General features: G+C 38.6%; 1 protein-coding gene across 2 annotated transcripts in view; it reads left to right on the forward strand.

Annotated features, from left to right (window-relative positions):
- CNTN3 (contactin 3) overlaps positions 1-23,660 on the forward strand; it is a 238,226-nt gene that overhangs the window by 146,760 nt on the left and 67,806 nt on the right. The window lies entirely within an intron of this gene.

The raw sequence follows: 23,660 nt of genomic DNA on the forward strand, positions 1-23,660 counted from the left end.
ATACCAATCTTGCCGTTGCCCTATATTGAAATAATTTAGCTTTACAGGTATTTGTTTAAGCAGACGCTTTCTTGATTTCCTGTTTACTGTAATAATATTTAAAATGAAGAGGCAGAATGGGGCCTACTTAAAAGCACAGCCTCTGGACCCAGACTGCTGGGGTTCAAATCTCTTTTCTTCTACCAGCTACATGAAGTGACTTACACTTTGTGTGTTTCATTTGTTAATGGTTATGATGATATTAGCGCATACTTCACCTTATGAGGGTTGCTATGCGGATAAAAGACATAAATATCCATATAGCACTTAGGTCAGTACCTGGCATAGAGTAAACATAAGTATTGGCTATCATTATTATTTATTGAGTACTTACTACCTGTTGGGCATTATGCTGAAAGCTTCTGGTAAGCAGAATAATGGCCCCAAACATGTCCATGTCCTTATCCTGAAGACATATGATTTACATCATTACATTACATGGCAAAAGATAATGAAAGTTAAAGATGGAATTAAGGTTGCTAACCCTTTGCCCTTAAAATGGGGAGATTATATTGGATTATCTGGGTTGCCTTAAGTATTCACCTGGGCACTTGAAAGGGGAAGAAGACAGAGGAAGTGTTTGAAAGAAATGTATGGTAATGAGCGAAGAGCAGGAGAGATTTCCAGCCTGAGGGGGACCCTGATTGGGATTGCTGGCTTTGAAGATGGTAGAAGGGGGCCAACGAACAGAGGAATTTCAGACTCCTCTATAAAATGGGAAAATCCTCAGCTGACAGCAAGGAAAGAGAGATCTCAGTCCCATAACCTCAATGAACTGGATTCTTCCAGCAACCTGAAGGAGCAGAAAATGGTTCTAGGACCTTCCAAAGTAACACAACCGTGACAGCACCTTGATTTTAGCCCATTGAGACCCATACTGGACTTCTGACCTCCCAAACTGGAAGATAATACATTTGTGTTGTTTTAGGCCACTAAACAAGTTTACAGTACCTTGTAATTGGAGAAAAAGGAAACTAATACAGAACTCTACACGTATTATCTCCTTTCAATATCTCTGCAACTCTGCTATTAGATCTTATTATCATCTCCATTTTTACTAATGAGAAAACTAAAGCTTAGAGAAATTATGTAATTTGCCTAAAGTCACATAGCCAGGATGAGTCCCATAGCTGGGGCGTAACCATCAAGCTTTTTCAATTCCAGATTGTGTATAGGGAGCCCTGAATCTGAGAGGTGGTCTCATCCTTTGAAGTCATGGGGTCCAAATTATTCTCTTTGGAGATGGGGGAAAACAAACAAACAATTTCTTAGACTAAGAAATGTAGATTTACTTTTCCAAAATTGCAAAGTCTTATTGCAGACAAGACAACCAGGTTGCACTGCTTTTAGATTACAGTCCCAAAGTTTTTTTTGTGAGTTGGTTATGACAACACAATCTGCTCTCCCTCAGATATTTGATGGGAGACACCTCCGTTAAAAGGCAGCCACAGCAGGAGGACAAGGCCAAGTTGTCAGCTGAGTGGTTACAAAACACAATCCAACTAAGTGTTAGGTGGCACAGAATAGATTTCTGGAACAGGAAATTAATTAGTGATTTGGAGTTTAATTGTTGAAGCCAGTTTAAACAATTACAGGCACAAACTAGTTAATTTTGGCTATGATGGAAGTTAAGTGTTCGTGTATAACTGGTGACTTTTTGTTGTCAAAATCATTTTAGAGTTTTAATTGTATGCATAAATTAAATAGTGATTATGTTCCAAGGACTTAAATGCTTTGCAAAATAATAATCCCACTTGTCCTCACAGTAGTGCCTATAGTAGGCAGAGGTTTTTAATCTTAATTTTAAAAGATTAAGAGATTTAGCTAAAGGCACACAGGAGAGATTTACTCCCACTTTAGAAAGTGATGGAATAACGCAGGGAAAAAGTTTAAATTCTAGAATCTCACCAGGTATTTTGACTTGGCCACTTGCTACCTTGGTATCATTGGGTCAGTTATGTAACGCCTCTGAACATTAATTTCCTCATCTATAAAACAGAAAGAATAATTGCCACCTTATACAGTTGCTATAAAGTAAGCATTTACCATGATGTCTGATATCTGTAGATCCGCTGATCAGGAAAATGAGGTTATGTTACAGATAAAATGTTGGAAGTAACAGTGGCTGAAAGAGATAGAATTTGTTGGTTGGTTGGTTGGGCAGTTCATTGGCTGGCTGGTCTCTTAGAAGGTAGGCAGTTAAGACTACCTGGAATCCAGAGTCATCAGAGATGCACACCCCTTTTATCTTGCTACTCTACCATCCTCACATCAGGAACCAGGATGGCTGCTGGGGCTTCAGCCTCCCAAGACATCCTTCCCAATGTCATCCCAGTGTCATCCCCCAATGACAGGAAGGAGGAAGGTAGAAATCAAGATATATTTACTCCCTTTTAAGACTCTTCCCAGAAGCCCCATCCAATAATTTTCCTTATGCCTTACTGGTCAGAAATGAGTTCTCTGGCCAAACTTAGCTGCAGAAGAGGCTGGGAAATACAGATTTCTTTCCTGGGTGGGAGTGTGTCCAATGAGAAATTGGGATTATGTTTTAAGAAGAAAGGGGGGAAAGTGGTGGCTATTCCAACCATGTCTCATGTTCATAAAAGTTATTTCTCTGAGCCTTTCAAGCTTACTTACCCTGTACTTTGTATTAAGTATTTCTAACATCTCCCCAGTGAATAAGGAAACTGTCAGGTATAAAAATAAGGTTAAAAGAGGAAACATGTTTAAGAGAAGGCTCCATAGTGCTGCAGTCTTTCCTAGGTATCTTAGTTCGAGCTTTTATAACATAATACCATAAACTGGCTGGCTTGAACAGTGGAAATTTACTTCTCACGGTTCTGAAGGATGGAAGCCAGAATCAGGGTGCCAGCATGGTTGAATTCTGGTAAGGACAGCTGCCTTCTCCTTATATCCTCAGCAAAGCAGAAAGGGAGCCAGAGAGCTCTCTGAGGTCTCGTCTATAAGGACAGTAATCCCATTCATGAAGGCTCTACCCTCATGGTCTAATCACCTCCTAAAGGCCCTGCCTTCAAATACCATCACATTGGATATTAGGATTTAACATATAAATTTTGGGGAAACCCTAATATTCAGTACATGGCACCAGGTCTGGTGGTTTGGATTTTGCTTTTATCTCTTTGGACGGCAAAAGCACTGATATGCCAGGGCCTTGATGCTTAGGGGAAAAGCTGCTAGAAGCAATTATGGAACAAGTTGCAGAGTTGAACGTACTCCAAGTTCATGTGAAATCAGAGTGGGTCTCAGCCATCACTTGGCAACAAAAGCGCCATGTCCATCCCTCTTGGTCTGCAGGCTTAAGCCAAATTGAGGTAGCACTTTAAATGATAGATTTATTGTGGTTGTTCAGTCATGGGCTGTTCCAACATAAAACATGCAGACTCAAATCTCATCTTGGGGACAAATGAATTCATTGATGCATTTGAAAATATAAGAGAAGGCAAACATTTTTGATGGGATATTTATGGCAAGATTTTAAATCTATAAAATTTTTACTTAGTTTTTTTTCTTGTGTTTCGGTTTTTGTTTTGTTTATTTGGGGTTTTTTTGGTGGATCAACACGGGTTTGTCAGTGAATAAGACACGATAAATAGGAAAGCTTTCTCTAGCCTAGCATATGGGCTGTTGACAAATGCACTTTTGATTAAGCCTATATATACATACATATATATATATATATATATAGTATGATATAAACATAGATATCTATATATTTATATAGATATATAGTATCATTCAAAGCCTGAATCAGAACAAAAATTCAAGGATTAAATATGTCTTTTAAAAATTATATAAATTGATAAATATGTCTACTATGTAAACCACACAATATGTTTGAATAATTATAATCTATCTAGTTTGAAAGTTGTTATATCAGCACAGTTACAGTTTTGAATCTTGCATCAGCCATAGTGATGTAGATCTAAGTGAGCGAGACACCTGAATTACAGAAAGGTTTTGAAGAAGTCAGTTAGTGCTTTCAAGTAGAGAGAGCATTTCAAGCTAAGGTAATAAAGGGATTACTTCCCAACAGAGGTCTTAGTAAAGCTTCTGTGAATAGATAACAAGGGCTTGTAACGCACATAGTGATTCCTGAGCTCTTAGAATTAAGTGCTCATTCATTCATTTGAAAATATTTTGAATACCTACTATGTGCTAGGCACTAGGTATTTAATTTTCACCAGAGAAGTTAATCCCATCATTTGTAGATTTTCAGGGTATCAGGCAGGTAACACAGGACCTTTATAATAAAACTCAATAGGCAAAATACAGAATGTTCGGTGATTACCTGAGGAGGCCCCATCTCCAATTTAGGGTGCAGAGCAGGCTTTCTGGAGGATGTAGTGTCTATACCAAGGCTTGAACGATGACTAGGATTCACTGGAGAAGAGTGCTCAAGGTAGGAGGAACAGCCTGTGCAAAGGCACAGAGGCAAGGACAAGAACAGGCATTTGACGTTCAGTGCAACTCGAGTGAAAAGTCACTTAGGCGGGAGGGCTGCAGACGGAGCGAGGCCAATGGAGGTAAGCGAGGATCTTATTGTGAATGATGCGGGAAGCCAAATGAAATAGAGTTTGGGCTTTATTTCCTGTGAAAGCAACATAATAAGGTAGCAGTTAAAAGATCAAATTTATTTTTAAAAAATTTATTTTATTGAAATATAGTTGATTTACAATGTGTTAATTTATGCTGTACAGCAAAGTGATTCAGTTATACATATGTATACTTTCTTTTTCATATTCTTTTCCATTATGATTTATCACAGGATACTGAGTATAGTTCCCTGTGCTATACAGTAGGACCTTGTTGTTTATCCATTCTATACATAATAGTTTGCATTTGCTAATCCCAAACTCCCAATCCTTCCCTACCCTACCCACTCTTCCCCTTGGCAACCACAAGTCTGTTCTCTATGTCTGCGAGTCAGCTTCTGTTTCGTAGATAAGTTCATTTGTGTCATATTTTAGATTCCACATATAAGTGATATCATATGGTATTTGTCTTTTTCTTTCGACTTACTTTGCTTAGTATGATAATCTCTAGGTCCATCCATGTTGCTGCAAATGGCATTTCACTCTTTTTTATGGCCGAGTAGTATTCCATTGTATGTATGTAAGTGTGTGTGTGTGTGTGTGTGTGTGTGTGTGTGTATATATATATATATGTATCACACCTTCTTTATGAATTCGTCTGTCGATGGACATTTAAGTTGCTTCCATGTCTTGCCTATTGTGAATAGTGCCGCAGTGAACATTGGGATGCATGTATCTTTCCGAATTATAGTTTTCTCCAGATATGTGTCCTGGAGAAAGATCAAGTTTATGTTTAAAAAAAGTCACAACAGTGGCAGTAGAGAGCACGAATCGGAGCAGTTGGAACTTGAGGCAAGATTCCCAGTTAGCAGCAATTGAGCAGTTTGAACAGGAGAGGATTAGAGCCTGAAATAAAGAAATGGCAATGAGAATGGAGAGAAGTATTGAGCGGTTGTGAAAAAGTTAAATCAGCAGGACAGAGGACTCGATTAAAGATTTGGAGAGAAGATGCTAGTCAAGGCTGAATCCTAAATTTCCAGTTCAGGCATCAGGATCGTGGTAGACCTATTTAGTGAGACAGGGAACAACACAGAAGGAGCAGAGGTGAGGGCAAATATGATAAATTCAATTTGAAATTGTTTCAGTTTGAAATGCTCATCGACAAACCAACTGGCTATATCTGTGTGCTTTTAAAGGTTGACTCCCTAAATCTGGAACTCAGGAGAGCGGCCTGAGCTACAGATAGAAATTTAGGTGTTACGTGTATACAGATGGTAGCTGAAACCATGACAGTGGGAAGAAGTTTCTAGGAAGGTACATGTCATTAGACAGTAAATCATTAAATTAAAGGAGGGTCTGTATCTTAATTCTGAAGCTTATGGAAATTTAAATGTAATTCGAGGATGCCTGTTTTTACAGTATCATTTAAATGACTAACAGTCACAATGTATAAAGCAATTGATATATTAAGTCAAGGTCCAGTTAGGTCACCTGGAATGCAGATATTCTAAACTTTTAAATTACTGACATTAATTCTGAGTAGAGTTTTTTTTCCTTCTTTTGGTTTGATATTTGTATCATCCAGTACTGAGAAAAACTATTCTGCTTTTCACCCTTCAGAAAGGAGGTTTTCTTTTATAAACAGAAATGCTCTACCCTTTGAGCATCCAATGGTTTTTCACTAAATTTCAACATTTTTGTGCTGTTGGATTCATTCACTTAAATCCACATGTTTTCAAAAGACTTGAAATAAAACAGGAAGTTTTGTCTCCTTTAAGCCAAGGAAAATTCTAAAAGACCCTGGAGAATGTGAACAGGCTTGGTATGCAAGAAGAAATGGCCACAGCTGGCATATTTTAAAGAATGTTTAGCTTTTCTGTTTCACTTAGTGGTACTTAAAACACATTAGCCAATTATCTTTAAGAATGGGGCTTTCACTTGAATGCTATTTAATAGTAAATATTTTATTACAATGGCCTCAATTCAGAATAGAGTAAAGCAATGCCCCATTATTTCTAATTAAACACATTAAAATTGTTTCGAAGGTTCTAGGCAGCATTTAATACTATAGAAATTTAAATGCTTTTTAAAGAAATAAAGATTTTCCCCAAATATTAATAGCCATAATCCAGACAATGTTTTTTAAAATGTATTAACCAATTTTAATGTATTTTTTGCATGTAGTTAGAAGCTGACTTTAAAAGACAGTGAGCTTGGTACGCTGTATGATTCCGTTTATACGACAGACCGGAAAAAGGCACGCTTTACAGACAAAAAACAGTGATCACTGCTTGTCAGGGGCTGGGAGTGGGTGGAGAGATTGACTGTTTCGGGGCATGGGAGAATTTTGGGGGGTGCGGGAATTGTTTTAGATCTCGATTATGACAGTGGTTACATGTCTACATTCATTTGTTAAAACTCACAGAACTGTACAGCAAAAAAGGTGGATTATTTTCTCTATAAATTATACCTTAATTTTTTAAACAAAATTTTGCATGCGATTTTACAGTCATCTCATCCTGATTTCTTGAGTGGCTTCGTTTAAGAGTTTCAAAGCTCAAGAAACGCCCCCAACTGGTCATTTTGGCCCTTTTGTGAAACACTGAGTAGTTGGATGACGTTACTTCGAAGTAGAATCTAAACTTTTGCCGGTAAACAGGATAATTCCATCAGAGCGAGAACCACTTGGCATTTCTGCCATCGCTACTACTAGTCGCCACAGTCTTGCTTTGTAAAGATGTGTCTGGGGACTCTGTTACTATCCAGCGAATCTGTTAGATGGTTTTTCCCTTGGCTTGAGCTCTTAGATGACGAAAAAGAGCTCGTTTGCCAGGTCGTTTCTATCTCCATTCCCTCCGCATTTCCTCACATTTCTTGGCTTCTCTGTCTCTTATCACAGTGGAGTGGATTTTTCTTCATGCTGTTCAGAATACTGCTCTCTCTCTGCCTGCCATTGCTCCTTTCACCAGACAGCCATCTGGGTTATCTTCCCCATCACCCTTTGTCTCCCCATCTCAAGAGCTGTCCCCTCACAACCATCAGAGAGGTAATGAAGCCCAGAGAGTATCAGTTCATCTACCCTTGGGTACACAGCCAAGATCTCAGCCAGTCCTCTACTTCTGTACCCTTAACTCCAGATGGATCTCTCACTGGTAAATTTACAAGAACAAAGGAGAATTTTATCTAACACATGTGATGTTGCCCCCTGTCAGAACCTGGATGTTAGTTGTATCGAGATTGATGTCCTTGCTTCCTGTCTGCAGGGAAGGTACTCAGGCTGTCCACTAGTTTGTCTTATCTTTATTCAGCACTGGGGACAGTGCCCAGCACTGGGAATATAGCCCTCAAGGAGCCCACACATTCTTTTAGCATGTGGAAAATTTACCCATCAGTTATTCTGGGAGAGACTGTATAATTAAAGTGACCGTATATAATTTATTCTACAATCTGGGACATTTTGAGAGAGAAAGGGGACCCTGTTAGTAATTCCCGCCAATACAACACATAGAAACCAAGGTTGGCCCGAGGAAACAGGACATTGCCACCCTGTCTCTCATGGGGTGTTTATAAGCCAGTAAGAAGCACAGAGAAGAGATGCTGTCTCAGCCAGCATCTTGGGGCAGTGGACAGGCAGTTCCAAACAGAGAGGTGTCTCGAAGGAAGTGATGAAGGATCTGTGAAACCAAGGAAAGCAAAAAAGTAGGGAAAACACCATTTGAACAAAATGATTGCATAGACAGGAGAAACCAGTTATGTATTCTGATTGTGTCCAAGGTAAAGTTCACATGTGATCAGGTAAATAAGAAAGCCTAAGCTGAGTTCCTTCCCAGATAGAGAACCATCTCTCTCCTTCAGAGGAGGTGAACATCGAAGGAAGATAATTTTTTTTGAAGGTGAGATTGAGATGCCTGGGTAAATATGCAAGAGTCTCAGAGAATAGAGAACAGTCTCCTTCTGTCTCTCTGTTTCCCAACCCATATTTCCATTTCTCTCATGCTTCCAGCTGGAAAGAGAAGAGGAAACGGTGCATTTGCCCCATAACTCCCACACCCTATGAGAAGATTAAGCTAGCATTTGAGAGTGAAGATAATCAAGAGAGGAGTTAATGCAACCCAAGACTTTGGGTTTGGAATGCAACTCATGGGAAGGGTTTGAAATGGGACTCATGGGAAGGGATCATAGTCACTTTCTCTCCTCCATTCCCCATTCTCCAGCCACCAACAGAGACCTGCAGGTCTTCTCCTCTTAACCGCGGGCAGCTTAATTTTCTGCATATTTGTATCATTACTTACATGCATTATTTATGCGTGATTGACATGCAGTATACTGATCACTGTGTACATTATTCACCGTGTCAGATGAAGTTAAATGTAAGTTCTATTTGCTTCTTGATTTAATTTTAGTACTTGGTAAGAGCAGAACATCCAAGTCGAAAAGTCGTGGGTCAAATCATACCACCTGTGTGATATTAGGCAGGTTACTTAACCCCCGAGCCTTGGTTTCCTTACTTTGTGAAACAGGGCCAGAAATTCTTACTTTGCAGGGTTAGTTGGTCTGTTAGGTGGCATTTGCTTGGTGGCATAGCCAACTCTGAGCAAGAGGTTGGCTAAAAAAACCTGATCTCCCCTGACAGGCAGAGAAAGGACAAATTACTTCCAACTCTGCCCTGCCCCATTTCTCTCACATTCATTCCTTTATCTCAGTAGACTCAAGTTGTAATGATAAAAATAATAAAGTATGTGAAGCATCTACTCTGCTGGCTTCTACATAGGCTCTCAAAAAAAGGGACCTGCTACTGTTGATACAGTTTTGTTTTGTTTTGGTTTGGTTTTTTGCGGTACGCGGGCCTCTCACTGTTGTGGCCTCTCCCGTTGCGGAGCACAGGCTCCAGACTGCGCAGGCTCAGCGGCCATGGCTCACGGGCCCAGCCGCTCCGCGGCATGTGGGATCTTCCCGGACCGCGGCACGAACCCGTGTCCCCTGCATCGCCAGACGGAGTCTCAACCACTGCGCCACCAGGGAAGACCGATACAGTTTTTAAAAATTTATTTTATTGAAGTATAGTTGATTTACGATGTATTAATTTCTACTGTACAGCAGTGATTGTTATAGAAAAAATATACAATCTTTTTCATATTCTTTTCCATTATGATTTATCCCAGGATATTGAATATAGTTCCCTGTGCTATACAGTAGCACCTTGTTCTTTATCCATTCTATATATAATAGTTTGCAGCTACTAATCCCCAAATCTACAGTTTTTAATTTTTTTTTTTTCATCGTGTTTCTCAGATACGTTAAGAGTAACAAGACTGGGTTAAAAGAAAGGTGAGTAAAGACCTTTCTTTTTTTACAACAACCAGATTAGTTTTACATTATTTAACCATGAATAAATTCTACCCAAATGTTATTAAAGAATTTGCAGCTGTGAAATGGTTTCTAAAATTATATCAACTGAATTTTGCAGATGACCATGTGGTTCTTAAATCCATATTTTAAATTTGATTTTTATGGATTATAAAAGTTAGGGCCCCTTTAAAAATATTTTGTCAGTTATATGATTTTGGTAGGGGAAAGCAGGTTAGTGAATTCCAATGCTAGGCATTGGAATCTACTTCCAGCCAGTTCTGTGTTAGAACTGGGTACATGAATTCATAACCGTGCTCGGCATAGATGTTTTATTTACTGGGTATGTCCCTCCGTACCACATCCATTTGGTCGTATAGAATTTCTCACTCAAGCCCCCAAATCCCACATGCATTTTCCTACGGCTCAGTCAATGTTCTGTATCTCTGCTTTCACTGAAAATTCAAAGAAAAACTATTTTATTGAGGACCGCTGTCATATCATAACATACTACCGTTGCACTTTTTCTCATAATAATGTTTAAGACAGGAAAAAACAGGAGACTTCTCTCAAAATAAGAATATTGACTCCTTTAACATTATCAAGAGTGCCTACCGTTGCCTTCTGAGTAATTCTTAAAAAGAAAGGAGGACAAAACAGAATTCTCATTGCACTCTGCATTTATCCTCCTGTGATTTACTCTGGCTGGAATGTCTTTTCTTCTCTATCTTGCAAACCCCTGCTTACCACTCAAGGCCCAGCTTAATGTTACTCACCATGGGAAGCCTTTCCCAAGCCCAATAGGCGAGGTTAATTGCACTTTCTTCTGCTTTACCCTTGTGGTTTCTTTAGGCCCAACTGTGTCAGTTAACACAGTGTTTTGTGGCTGTTTGTGCAGAAGGCCATCTCACCTGGATTCTCACCTTCTCTGTCTTTGTAGACTTGGTCACTGTTCCATACATGTTTATTCATTTCAACATTCATTTACTCATCAAATATTTATTCAGCACCTACTGTTCCCACTAACTATTGCTGCATAACAAATCACCCTAAGATTTAACGGTGTAAAACAGCAATCGCTTTATTATCGCCCGCGGTTTCCATGGGTCAGGAATTGGGGAAAGGCTTGGCTCGGCAGTGTTTGTTCGGAGTGTCTCACGTGGTTGCAGTCAGGCTTGTGCTGGAGCTGGAGCTGCTGGGGGCTGGCCCATAGCTGCTTTCTCTCTGGCAGGCCCATAGCCTCTCCATGTGGTCTCTCCACGTGGGCTAGTTTGGGTTCCCTCAAAACATGGTGGCCTCACGGGGAGTTGAAATGATTATATGGTAGCTAAAGTCTTCAAGAGCGAATATTCAAGCAAGCAAGGTGGAAGTTGAATAGGCTAGGCTCAGAAGACACAAAACCTTACTTTCCTTGCATTCCATTGGTTACCAGTGAATCACTGAGCTGACGAGGTTCAGGAGGAGGGGGATTTGACTGCACCTCTTAATGGGAGAGTACTGTAGCAAGATTCTAGGAGAGCATTTGGGATGGGAAATCTTACTGTGGCCACCTTTGGGAAATACAATCTGGCACACCCACCTGGCATGCCTTGTTCCAGGCTCGGAGGAAACCACAGTGAACAGGACAGATACGGTCCCTTCCTTGTGGAACTTGCAGAAGGGAGAGACAGCATACGAATAAGTTAAGAAGATAATTTCTTTAGCCATTAAGGGCAAAAAGTGTATAATCATATAGGGTATTTCAAGAAAGCCCTCCTTAAGGAAGTAACTTCTGGACAGAGAACTAAATAGTAAGAAGCAATGGGTCATGCCAAGAATTGGAAGATGTGCCTCGCAGGAAGAGGTCCCAACAGAGCAAAGGTCTGGAGATGGGAATGAAATTGACTCATTTGAGAATGAGGAGCAAAGCCAGTGTGACTGAAGAATCATGCATAGAAAGGGAGAATAATGAAATATGAGGTCCCAGAGACGGGCAGGATCCAGAAATGGGGCCTTTGAAGGCAGTGATCAAACTGCTGGGTTTTATTTTAAATGGAATAAGAAGTCATTGGTGATTTTAACACAGGGTGTGACGTACTCTGGTTAAAAAAGGTAACTCTGGCTGTAGTGTGGAGAGTGGGTTGAGTAGGGAAAGCGGGAAAGCAATGAATCTGGTTAGGAGGCAACTTGGAGTTGTCAGGGTAAGATGTACTGGAGGCTTGATTTAGGGTAACAGTGGAGGAAATGGAGAAAAGGATATTGTGTGTTTTGAGGTAGAGCTGGATGAATTTGTACCTCAGATACAAAATTTCATACCAAAGCATCAAATTTTATTGATAGCTGTGGTGCACCCCCCGCGCCATTAATTTGAAAGTCTCTAAAGGATAGGGGCTAGTTCTTACTCATACATGTGTTTTTCGAAACACTTAGAGTGTCATAAGTACTCAACAAATATTTGTTGAAGTGAATTTTATTCTTTTTTGGATCGCTTCCCATGTCTTAAAAGTACCTATAGTTTTCTTATCTAATTTATTGCAGCAATTTCTTAGAAATGTGTAAAATTGATTTTTTTAATAGATTTCTACTTGAGGCTTCCTAAAATATGAAAAGTGCTATATTTTAGTTTATTCTTCCCCCTCCCTGAAGCCCTCAATAGAAATAGGGGGGAATGGATGGAAGAATGGTTGAATGAATGATGAGGTGAGGTGCAACTGCACTTCTGTGAAAAAGGAATAAACACGCACATTGTTGTTGGTAATGGTTGATGCCTCCCACATAGTTATACTGGAAAGGAGTTATTCATAATTTATGATCTGTTCTGTAAGTTCTAATGAATTGGTACACTGAGTTACATTTCTTACTGCCTGACAGATTTAAAAAAACAACCATTTTGTACTTGCACGTGTTTTCCACTTCCTGATATTATTTGTGGTATTTTATAATCCTGTCTTAATGTAGATGTCATTGCTAGAGCAGTTTTTGTTGGCGCACGAGAGCGTTTGACCCTTTGAGAGTCTTGTAATTCTGAAAAAACATCTGTAACTGGGACTGAGTATATAAAATCTGTCTTGTTTGGGGAAAAAATTATTTTCTAACCTTTTACAATCAAATGCTAAAGAAGGAAGCACCTTTAACTTAAAGATTGTATTAGGCACTTAATTTTCTGCAGTAGTTATTGATTTACATAAATGGGAAAATCGTAGTTTTTAAAGCTTGATATAAATTATATGTTTTTCTAGTTTAGGCTCTTGAAACACCTTATACCTTACTTAATTTATTATATATTATTTTCTTATGACTACTCATTTTAATACCTTTATGTTTTCTAGTTTATTTCATTTACTAACATCATGCCTCGTTCCAAAAAGAACTTGAGGACAGTTTATTAGAGTACACACAAAATGAACATTGAAGACAAAAAATATGCCAGAGTTCAAATTTCCTAGAATGTAAGTTTCATTAGGACAGAATAAAGTCTTACCAGTAAATCCTTTTTGCTTATTGCAGAGCATGGTCCATAGTACATGTTCAGTAAATACTTGTAGAGTGAATATCCGAGGTTAGTGTACCAAACGTATGCCAACAGATCCATTCGCTTAGTTGAGATCCACAATTTTGGCTCAACACTTTTAACAAATGAGCAGAGAAAAATACTGCTAATAACACAATCCACACTGTCTGTAAGATTGAATGAAGCCATTTGATAAGGAGATATGCAACTCTTCCTAGGCAAAAGTATGCAAATGGATATGTCCAAATTCCATGGATTGTGATGGAGAGAACATTGAGTAATATATAAGTTAATGTCCTTAAAATGAAATATGAATTTTAATTTTTTTTCTTTCTCATAATCCAAGGGTAACTTTGAGTTTTAAGACTTAAGACACTTGAGGAATAGATAGACACTGTTTTTCAGCTCATCTTACATGAATATTATTTCTCACATGTATGGTTTAATAAGCATGTAAATAGAAATTATTTCAAGGTTATTTTCAGCATCAAGAATCTGAGGTAAAGAGAAGGTGCTGCTGTGAAAATACAGAGTCAAATGCTTAAAGGTGTGATGGATCACCAGACCCTGTGTCTGAATAGATGATGGTGATTAAACTCTGCGTGGAAGAGGGACAACAAAGTTCAGGTTATTGGGGCTGAGATTTTTCTCAGAAAACCTTGGGACCCACTCCAGTGTGTGGATACACGTCTGAGCTAAGACTCTACCTTCTTGAGCTATACAATATTCCCTCTCTCTTTCTGTGCAAGATAATTTTTAAGGAGCGAGTCGTCAAATGTACACAGTCATATAAATAGAAAATCTCAATAAAGCACATCTTAAAAGATTCACACTAAAGCATCCAAGACAAAGAGACTCCAGTGCACTCCTGTGTCATTGGATGAGTTGAATTGCTAGCAGGAGTCGCTAACCTGACGTCCACAGAAGCTTAGACAATTCATCCCGAATCGTATCAGATCTTTTGTTATTGTTATCGTTGTATATGTGTTTATCTGTTCTGCCAAGAGAGTCCTCAGATTTTTCAAATATTCAAAGAACTTTGTGTCCCAGAAAGGTTAGAAACACTGCATAAGGTTGTAAATGAGTCACTTAAATATTGATGGACATCTATAAAAGAGGATGACCTTGGAATTGAAATAGTGGGGCTAAAACCATTTCATCTTGCAAGAACTCAACATCAGGATATGTGTTTGGGGGGCCATTCTTGATTTGTGATAGAACCTTGTAGAAAATTAGAAAATTGTGTAGAAAATTGTCTCAGAACCCTTCATATTCATTAAGACAACAAATATTTATTGAACAAATACTATGTGTGTGTCGCCAACTATTTGTAACTTGTATTTTTTAGGGATTTGGGCACTCTAGCTAAGAATTAATACAAGAATATTGAACAAAATTGTTAGATTAGCTGTAGAAACTGACTTAGGAATGGACAGGAACTAGTTGGCTCCAGGAATCCTGGATTGCCCCATCTTGTCCGGGCAAGTGCTGGAATGAATAAACTAGTCATTATTTTCATCCTTGTGTCTCAAATCAAAGTCTGCAGAGGGAGAGCCCAAAGGACGTAGCCTAGATGACTGTTTTTCAAAGTGTGGTCCTCATATCGGCAGCACCAGAATCACCTGGGAACTTATTAGAAATGTAAGTTCCGGGGCCCTGTCCCACACCTTATCTGGTGGTGGGCCCAGCAGTGGGTATTTGAAGGACTGAGTCCTCCAGGCGAATGGTGCATAGTAAAGTTTGAGAAATGTTGCCCTGTGTCCGGTATTTCCCCCTTGGCTAGGATAGGATGGGGCCCATGACTGGTTCCTACTAAGACTGCATACAATAGTGGAAGAGAATTCTCCAAAGGAAGATCTGTGTTGGTTCCCAAAGAAAGGGGAATAGATTCTGGGCAGCCAAAAAGTATCCAGCACCTTCTACATCCCTTGAATCAATGAAATTTCCCTATTGCGTACAAGGTATCTTGCTTCTAGCATTATTGTTGGAGGTGAGCTCCATTCCAGGACTGCTGGTCTCTAGGGGGAAGGACACCCATTTGGGTAACACTTGTGTCTCTCTTCAACCCTTCCCCAGAGAAACTGTCTGACTCCTGAAATTGGGTGAAAGACCTTGACATTGTAGCTCAGACGTCTTCCTTCTTTCTCTTTGGTGTCTGCCTGCCTGTAGAGAATGAATGTGTTCTGCTGTTCTGTTTACCATACAGGAAGGGAGCTTGCCCTTACAGGGAGGGCCTGGGCTCGTCTGCATGTGCCAGGAAGCTTAGGCCTGCCTAATTCTGGAATGAAGTGTCAGGAAACCATAGCTGCTCACTTAAGCAGTTTTGCGTCAGCTTTCTGTGTATTACAGCTGACATCTTGATTTGCATTGCTTTGACTCATGAATCTCTCAGGCAAAGAAGAATAGTGTCGAGTATGAGGCCCCTTTGAATCTTATTAAGTATTCTTTACGAGTTTATCTTTGAATACATGAGCCATCAGAGAACTGTTGATTTGTCATGTTTGTTTGTTTTACTAACTCATCTGAGCATTTATAATTTTTGCAGATCCTCTGTTGTATGAGGATTTAAATGTTTCAAATGGACTGCTGCCTGGGCCTCATGAATTACTTAGATAAATAGTTTTATTTAATCATTCAAACTTGAAATCTTATTTTAGAGGCATTTTGTTCTATAGTTGTGAGTCCATTTTAGGAGGAAAAAAACTGTTGAGTCTCTGTCATAATAAATTTAGCTCCAAATATATTTGTTAGGATAGATGTACATTTGGAAAGGTTTTATACATGTAATGAAAATGTTCCTTTATTGTTGGTTCTCTTCTTAGAAATATGAGGAAGTATTAATTAATGTGAAAAATGTATATTTATCTTGGCTACAGCGTGGAGCCACACCCTGTTTCTCTAGGACTTCAGGTGCCTGTTCTGTGTAACATGTGTAGCCAACAAAGTAACACAGCTGCATATTATTAGCCTGGTACTTACTCAAAGAAAGGATAATTAACTGCTGAATCTTCTCTACTCTGCCTGTCTTTTCCTTGGAGACTTTCTAACCAATAAATCACTAAACTGACACTGTTTAATTCATAAGATGAAAGCTCAACATGGTATAACTAAAAGAATGAAAATGCTAATATTATTTTCCTAAATACTATTTGTAGGTTATCTTTGAACTCAAGGGGGAGATGTTATTTACCAAGCATATGGAAATGAGATCAGTTGTAAAGGAAAATATACACTATATGCTCTTTGTCTCTGGCGTTTATTTTCTCATGTGTTTTCATTAATTTATATTTGATTTTCTTCACTGTCATTATTTATCCTGTCATATATGCATTGTGAGTACTTTTCTCTTGTAGCTAATTTTAAACATCCGTCTCTTACAATATGTACTAACAAAGCGAAGTCCAAAATAGCCTTGCTATTTTCTATAGAACAGTTTAATCATTACAATCTCATGTGATATCATCTCCACTGAGAAAATGTAGAGTTGCAGTGTGTTTGTTGAAATTCAAGTTGAATAAAGTACTGTAATATTCAGAAAATAGGCAGGGGGAAAAGAAAGTTTTCAGAAATCCTGCCTTGCGTGCAGAATACTGCCTACCTTTCTCATTCTAAAACATAGTGTCTTATTATGGGTGCTTAAATGTCATCATACAGTATAGGTCAACGTTGGCTAGACAACAGTCTACTTTCAGAGCAAACAGGGTTTCTTAACAGTCATACATTCAATTCCATCTCTGAACTACAGCATGGACCATTAGACCAGCTTACAGCAATTAAGTTTACTTATCCCAAACTAACCACAGGCTGCGTGAAGTTAAGTGAAATAACCTCTTTTCCTACAAAAGGAGAAAACCAATAAAAGCGTACATAAAAAGGTATATTATAAAACTGATCGAGGAGTTAAAATGCCACAGTGATTAAAATTGTACATGTCTCAAAGCAACGTGGAGTACCACATTTCTGAATATTAATCTCATAAATCTTCATTTAACTTTTTGTGCCAAGACTAGAATTACTCATGGTTATCTACATTTTCAGCTCTACCCATTTGCAGAAAAACGTGTTCCCAGAAAGCTCAGAAAGCAATTTCATTTATAGTGAAGTGGTATAAAATTTTCACTTCGGATCTCTGTAGGGAAGCATGGGTTATTGAAGGTTTTCTGTTGAGAAGCAATTACTCCATCCATTTACTCAATATTGTTTATTTTTATGTTGTGTGGAATGCCCTGTGGGCCTCTTAGAACTTCCTGGAAGAACCAGTTGAGGAGGAAAATATCCAATTAGCTCAAAATTTTACAATGTACAGAGTTTTCGTTCTGTGAGAGTCAGTATGTTTGTTTTGGACTCTGTGTGTGACTCCCGAGGTGTTAACCTTGCTTTTGAAACTGTTTCTTATCTCATTGTAGTCATGAGGCTAGGCCTGCTCATTTAGAGTTATTAAACCTCCTACACTTAAGGATTTCTAGTTCTTCCATCATTGCTAATAGTTCTATATTTGTAGTGAAAGGTTGACTGTTAACACAAGTTAATAGCTTGGGAAGATACCTGAAATTGCCCGTCTCTGCTCTGTGGTACCCAAATCAGAAGCTCTAAGCTTAAGTTGAATATTTGTTCAGTCAACAAGAGACATCATTACTTTGTTTTATTGCTTACTAATCTCAGAAGTGGTTGATTGCCCAGCCTCCTGGAGCTTTCAATTCTATTTCCACCCTCTATCTCAGAACAGATAAGGTTACCTCACCATTTGAGTGTCTTCAAGACCTTCTGATAACCATCTTTCTGATATCAGCTTGCTTTCTTTACATAGGAAAATCTCTAGCAAATCTGCACTTTCTTTTTAAAGCAATGGTAGGTAAAATTTACTGAGCAGTGCTGTGGATCAAGGACTATGTTCTTTGGGGATCTTGGCCAAAAATTTGACAAGTAGGATTAACAGTTGGAATGGGTCAGGAGCATTGCCTTTGTTTATACTCATTCCTTCCACCTCTGAGACTTTTCTCAACAAGTTTTCTCTCTCGTTCTCTTTCCTCCCTCCCTCGTTTCCCCTGTGCTTCCCTTATTTTCAGTCCCTTGCCCTTTATTGATATCTTCCTTAATAGTACAAGTGTATTTTCAGTGCTCTTATCCTAGGAGTTGTTCAGTTCTCTTCATCCAGCCCTCTACTGCTTCATCTTTCTTTGTTCCACATATATATTTATGTACATATGTATAGATGTGTGTATATATATACACACACACACACATTTATATAGAGAACATATATACATATGTGCATATGTATATAAATATATGTGTGAGTAAAAGTCTGCACGCTTTCTGAATTTACTTCCTTGTAATTTGTAAAGTTCTCAGTGCCTTGCAACCTGCCATCACTAATCCCATCTCTTCTACAGTGACTCTTTAAAGGCATACAGTCACTTATTCATTCAACAGGCATTATTTTTGGGCATCTCCTCTGTGCCAGGAATAGTTCAAAGCTCTAGGAATGCAGTGGTGAGTAATCCAGACACTATTCACTCTCCCTGCTTCAAGAGACCTTACTGTCTCTGAACTTACAGGAGGAGAAAAATATTAGTCAAATAAGCACACAGGTATATAATTGGCCAGTTGCCAAATGCTATGACAAAAGCACAGATGATTAATAATCAGTACAGGAAGACGTAATCCAGTGCATGGGTTCAGGGAAGTGACCAAAATCTGAAGGTTGAGTGTACATTTATCAGACATAAGGAACAGGTTTTATAAAGGCCCCAAGACAAGAAGAGCATAAAAGCAATTAAAAGAAGGCTTGTGACACTGGAGAAGAGCAAAGGGTAGAATTCACGAGGCCTTATGTAGTTAGAGGGGCGGGGTCCTGACGGGAGGGTATGGCTAAGGCTTAGGATGTGGTCTTCGTCCTTCAGGCAGTGGGATGCTAGGGAAGGGGGTCTAAGCCTGGGTTGGGCAGGAGGGAGTAAGGCAGGGTTAGTGATCAGATTTCTATTTCCTTAGCTTACTCCCCATGTTTCTCAAAAGAGTCTTCATTTCCAAAGCTTTCATTCATGTGTACCTCCCTGCAGGCTTTCCTCTTTCAGTTATTATTGCACACAGTTTAAGAAAATCTCTGCTCTGTGACAAGATATAAAGAAATTTGTTTTGATCGTGTCTTTGCAAAAAGTGATCAGATTACACTTGACGCCCAACAGAGTGGCCAGGATTTCATGAAGGAAACCAGACGTAGCACCTTTTTTAAAGCTTCTTAGGAAAGTTCTTGGAATTTTTAACCCTTCAGTGTAGTTCCTCAAATTGAAATATAGTGCTATGTGTTCCCTAATTAGCTGTCCAGGCCATTGCTCTCAAACCCTTGTATTTGAAATGTATCTTGATAGATTAAAAAAAGCACATGAGCAACTAACATTCATGGAAAGCTCTACCCAGGATCATAAACAGGTTCCTATGCACCACCTCCAATTCCCCTACAACTTTCTCACCCAAGAAAATATAACCAGGATGCAAGCAAAAGTGAATCACAAGCTATGAAAAATACACACACACATACATACATAAAACATAAAATCCGTATCTTGTGTATTTTTAATACATAAACTTGTCCTAATAATCACATTTTCGGCACACACCTAAAAATCTTACAACCAATGGGGTAGTATTTAGAGATTCAGTTAAGATCCTCCAACTCTAGTCTCATGTCCTCAGCATCTTTCCTGTCCGCTCTACTGTATCACCCAGAATTGGGAGGCATTTATTGACGGTTTACACATACCATGCTATGCTGACGCTGGAGTTGCAAACCTTCTAAGAAGTTTACCGTCCATTTGGATAGATACTAAACTCATGTATCAAAGCTGTGAACCATAAAAGATAAAAGGCATTCTAAGTATTAAATGCATGGTATGGATAGTAAAGAATATAGGGATTCAGAGAAAAGAAGAATAATTCTGGGTAGACAAGATGGGCAGTAAAGGTTCATGAATCAGACTAATGACAGGTCAACTCTTTCTCATTCTTCTTTCTCAGTTCAAATGGCACCTTTTCTAAGAGGCTTTTCTGAAGCACTCTCTCATGGGAACACTCCCTAGAGCCATTGCTTTTATGGTATCACCACTTCTGAATACTTCTCAAAAATCTGAACTTATCACATTTACCTATTTCATCATCTACTGTCTGTGCCACTCACTAGACTGTTCTTTCCATGAAGGAGGGGACTTTTTTTTTTGAATTTTATTTTATTTATTTTTTTATACAGCAGGTTCCTATTAGTTATCTATTTTATACATATTAGTACATACATGTCAACCCCAATCTCCCAATTCATCCCACCACCACCCTGCCCCCCCTTTCTCCTCTTGGTGTCCATACATTTGTCTCTACATCTGTGCCTCAATTTCTGCCCTGAAAACTGGTTCACCTGTACCATTTTTCTAAGTTCCACACATATGCGTTAATATACGATATTTGTTTTTCTCTTTCTGACTTACTTCACTCTGTATGACACTCTCTAGATCCATCCACGTCTCCACAAATGACCCAATTTCGTTCCTTTTTGTGGCTGAGTAATATTCCATTGTATATATGGACCACATCTCCTTTATCCATTCATCTGTCGATGGGCATGTAGGTTGCTTTCATGACCTGGCTATTGTAAATAGTGCTGCAGTGAACATTGGGATGCATGTGTCTTTGAATTATAGTTTTCCCTGGATATATGCGCAGTAGTGGGATTGCTGGGTCATATGGTAATTCTATTTTTCGTTTTTTAAGGAACCTCCATACTGTTCTCCATAGTGGCTGTATCAATTTACATTCCCACCAACAGTGCAAGAGGGTTCCCTTTCCCCCACACCCTCTCCAGCATTTGTTCTTTGTAGATTTTCTGGTGACACCCATTCTAACTGGTGTGAGGTGACACCTCACTGTAGTTTTGACTTGCATTTCTCTAATAATTAGTTGAGCTGGTGTGAGGTGACACCTCGCTGTAGTTTTGATTTGCATTTCTCTAATAATTAGTTGAGCAGCTTTTCATGTGCTTCCTGGCCATCTGTCTGTCTTCTTTGGAGAAATGTCTATTTACATTTACAAATGTCTTCTGCCCATTTTTGGATTGGGTTGTTTGTTTTTTTAATATTGAGCTGCATGAGCTGTTTATATATTTTGGAGATTAATCCTTTGTCTGTTGATTTGTTTGCAAATATTTTCTCCCATTCTGAGGGCTGTCTTTTCGTCTTGAGATTCTGTTTGCTAGTATTTGGTGAGGATTTTTGCATCTATATTCATCAGTGATATTGGTCTGTAATTTTTCTTTTTTTGTAGTATCTTTGTCTGGTTTTGGTATCAGGGTGATGGTGGCCTCATCAAATGAGTTTGGGAGTGTTCCTTCCTCTGCAATTTTTTGGAAGAGTTTGAGAAGGATGGGTGTTAGCTCTTCTCTAAATGTTTGATAGAATTCACCTGTGAAGCCATCTGGTCCTGGACTTTTGTTTGTTGGAAGATCTTTAATCACAGTTTCCATTTCATTACTTGTGATTGGTCTGTTCATATTTTCTATTTCTTCCTGGTTCAGTCTTGGAAGGTTATACCTTTCTAAGAATTTGTCCATTTCTTCCAGGTTGTCCATTTTATCAGCATAGAGTTGCTTGTAGTAGTCCCTTAGGATGCTTTGTATTTCTGTGGTGTCTGTTGTAACTTCTCCTTTTTCATGTCTAATTTTATTGATTTGAGTCCTCTCTGTCTTTTCTTTATGAGTCTGGCTACTGGTTTATCAATTTTGTTTATCTTCTCAAAGAACCAGCTTTTAGTTTTATTGAACTTTACTATTGTTTTCTATGTTTCCATTTCATTTATTTCAGCTCTGATCTTTATGATTTCTTTCCTTCTGCTAACTTTGGGTTTTGTTTGTTCTTCTTTCTGTAGTTCCTTTAGGTGTAAGGGTAGATTGTCTATTTGAGATTTTTCTTGTTTCTCGAGGTAGGATGTATAGCTATAAACTTCCCTCTTAGAACTGCTTTTGCTGCATCCCATAGGTTTTGGATCATTGTGTTTTCATTGTCATTTGTATCTAGGTATTTTTTGACTTCCTCTTTGATTTCTTCAGTGATCTCTGGGTTATCTAGTAATGTATTGTTTAGCCTCCATGTGTTTGTGGTTTTTTACGTTTTTTTCCCCTGTAATTGACTTCTAATCTCATAGCGTTGTGGTCAGAAAAGATGTTTGATATGATTCCAGTTTTCTTAAATTTACTGAGGCTTGATTTGTGACCCAAGATATGAACTATCGTGGAGAATGTTCTGTGCGCACTTGAGAAGACCATGTAATCTGCTGTTTTTGGATGGAATGTCCTATAAATATCAATTATATCTATCTGGTTTATTGTATCATTTAAAGCTTGTGTTTCCTTATTAATTTTCTGTTTGGATGATCTGTCCATTGGTGTAAGTGAGGTGTTAAAGTCCCCCACTATTATTGTGTTACCTTCGATTTCCTCTTTTATAGCTGTTAGCAGTTGCCTTATGTATTGAGGTGCTCCTGTGTTGGGTGCATATATACTTATAATTGTTATAACTTCTTCTTGGATTGATCCTTTGATCATTATGTAGTGTCCTTCCTTGTCTCTTGTAACATTCTCTATTTTAAAGTCTATTTTATCTGACGTGAGTATTGCTACTCCAGCTCTCTTTTGATTTCCATTTGCATGGAATATCTTTTTCCATCCCCTCACTTTCAGTTTGTATGTGTCCCTAGGTCTGAAATGGGTCTGTTGTAGACAGCATATATATGGGTCTTGTTTTTGTATCCATTCAGCAAGCTTGGGTCTTTTGGTTGGAGCATTTAATCCATTCACGTTTAAGGTAGTTATCGATATGTATGTTCCTATGACCATTTTCTTAATTGTTTTGGGTTTGTTTTTGTAAATCCTTTTCTTCTCTTGTGTTTCCCACTTAGAGAAGTTCCTTTAGCCTTTATTGTAGAGCTGGTTTGGTCGTGCTAAATTCTCTTAGCTTTTGCTTGTGTGTAAAGCTTTTGATTTCTCCATCAAGTCTGAATGAGATTCTTGCTGGGTAGAGTAATCTTGGTTGTAGGTTCTTCCCTTTCATCACTGTAAGTATATCATGCCACTCCCTTCTGTCTTGTAGAGTTTCTGCTGAGAAATCAGCTGTTAACCTTACGGGAGTTCCCTTGTATGTTATTTGTCGTTTTTCCCTTGCTGCTTTCAATAATTTTTCTTTGTTCTTAATTTT

Source organism: Neophocaena asiaeorientalis, unplaced genomic scaffold, assembly GCF_003031525.2.
Source record: "Neophocaena asiaeorientalis asiaeorientalis breed wild unplaced genomic scaffold, Neophocaena_asiaeorientalis_V1.1 scaffold130, whole genome shotgun sequence".
NCBI lineage: Eukaryota > Metazoa > Chordata > Mammalia > Artiodactyla > Phocoenidae > Neophocaena > Neophocaena asiaeorientalis.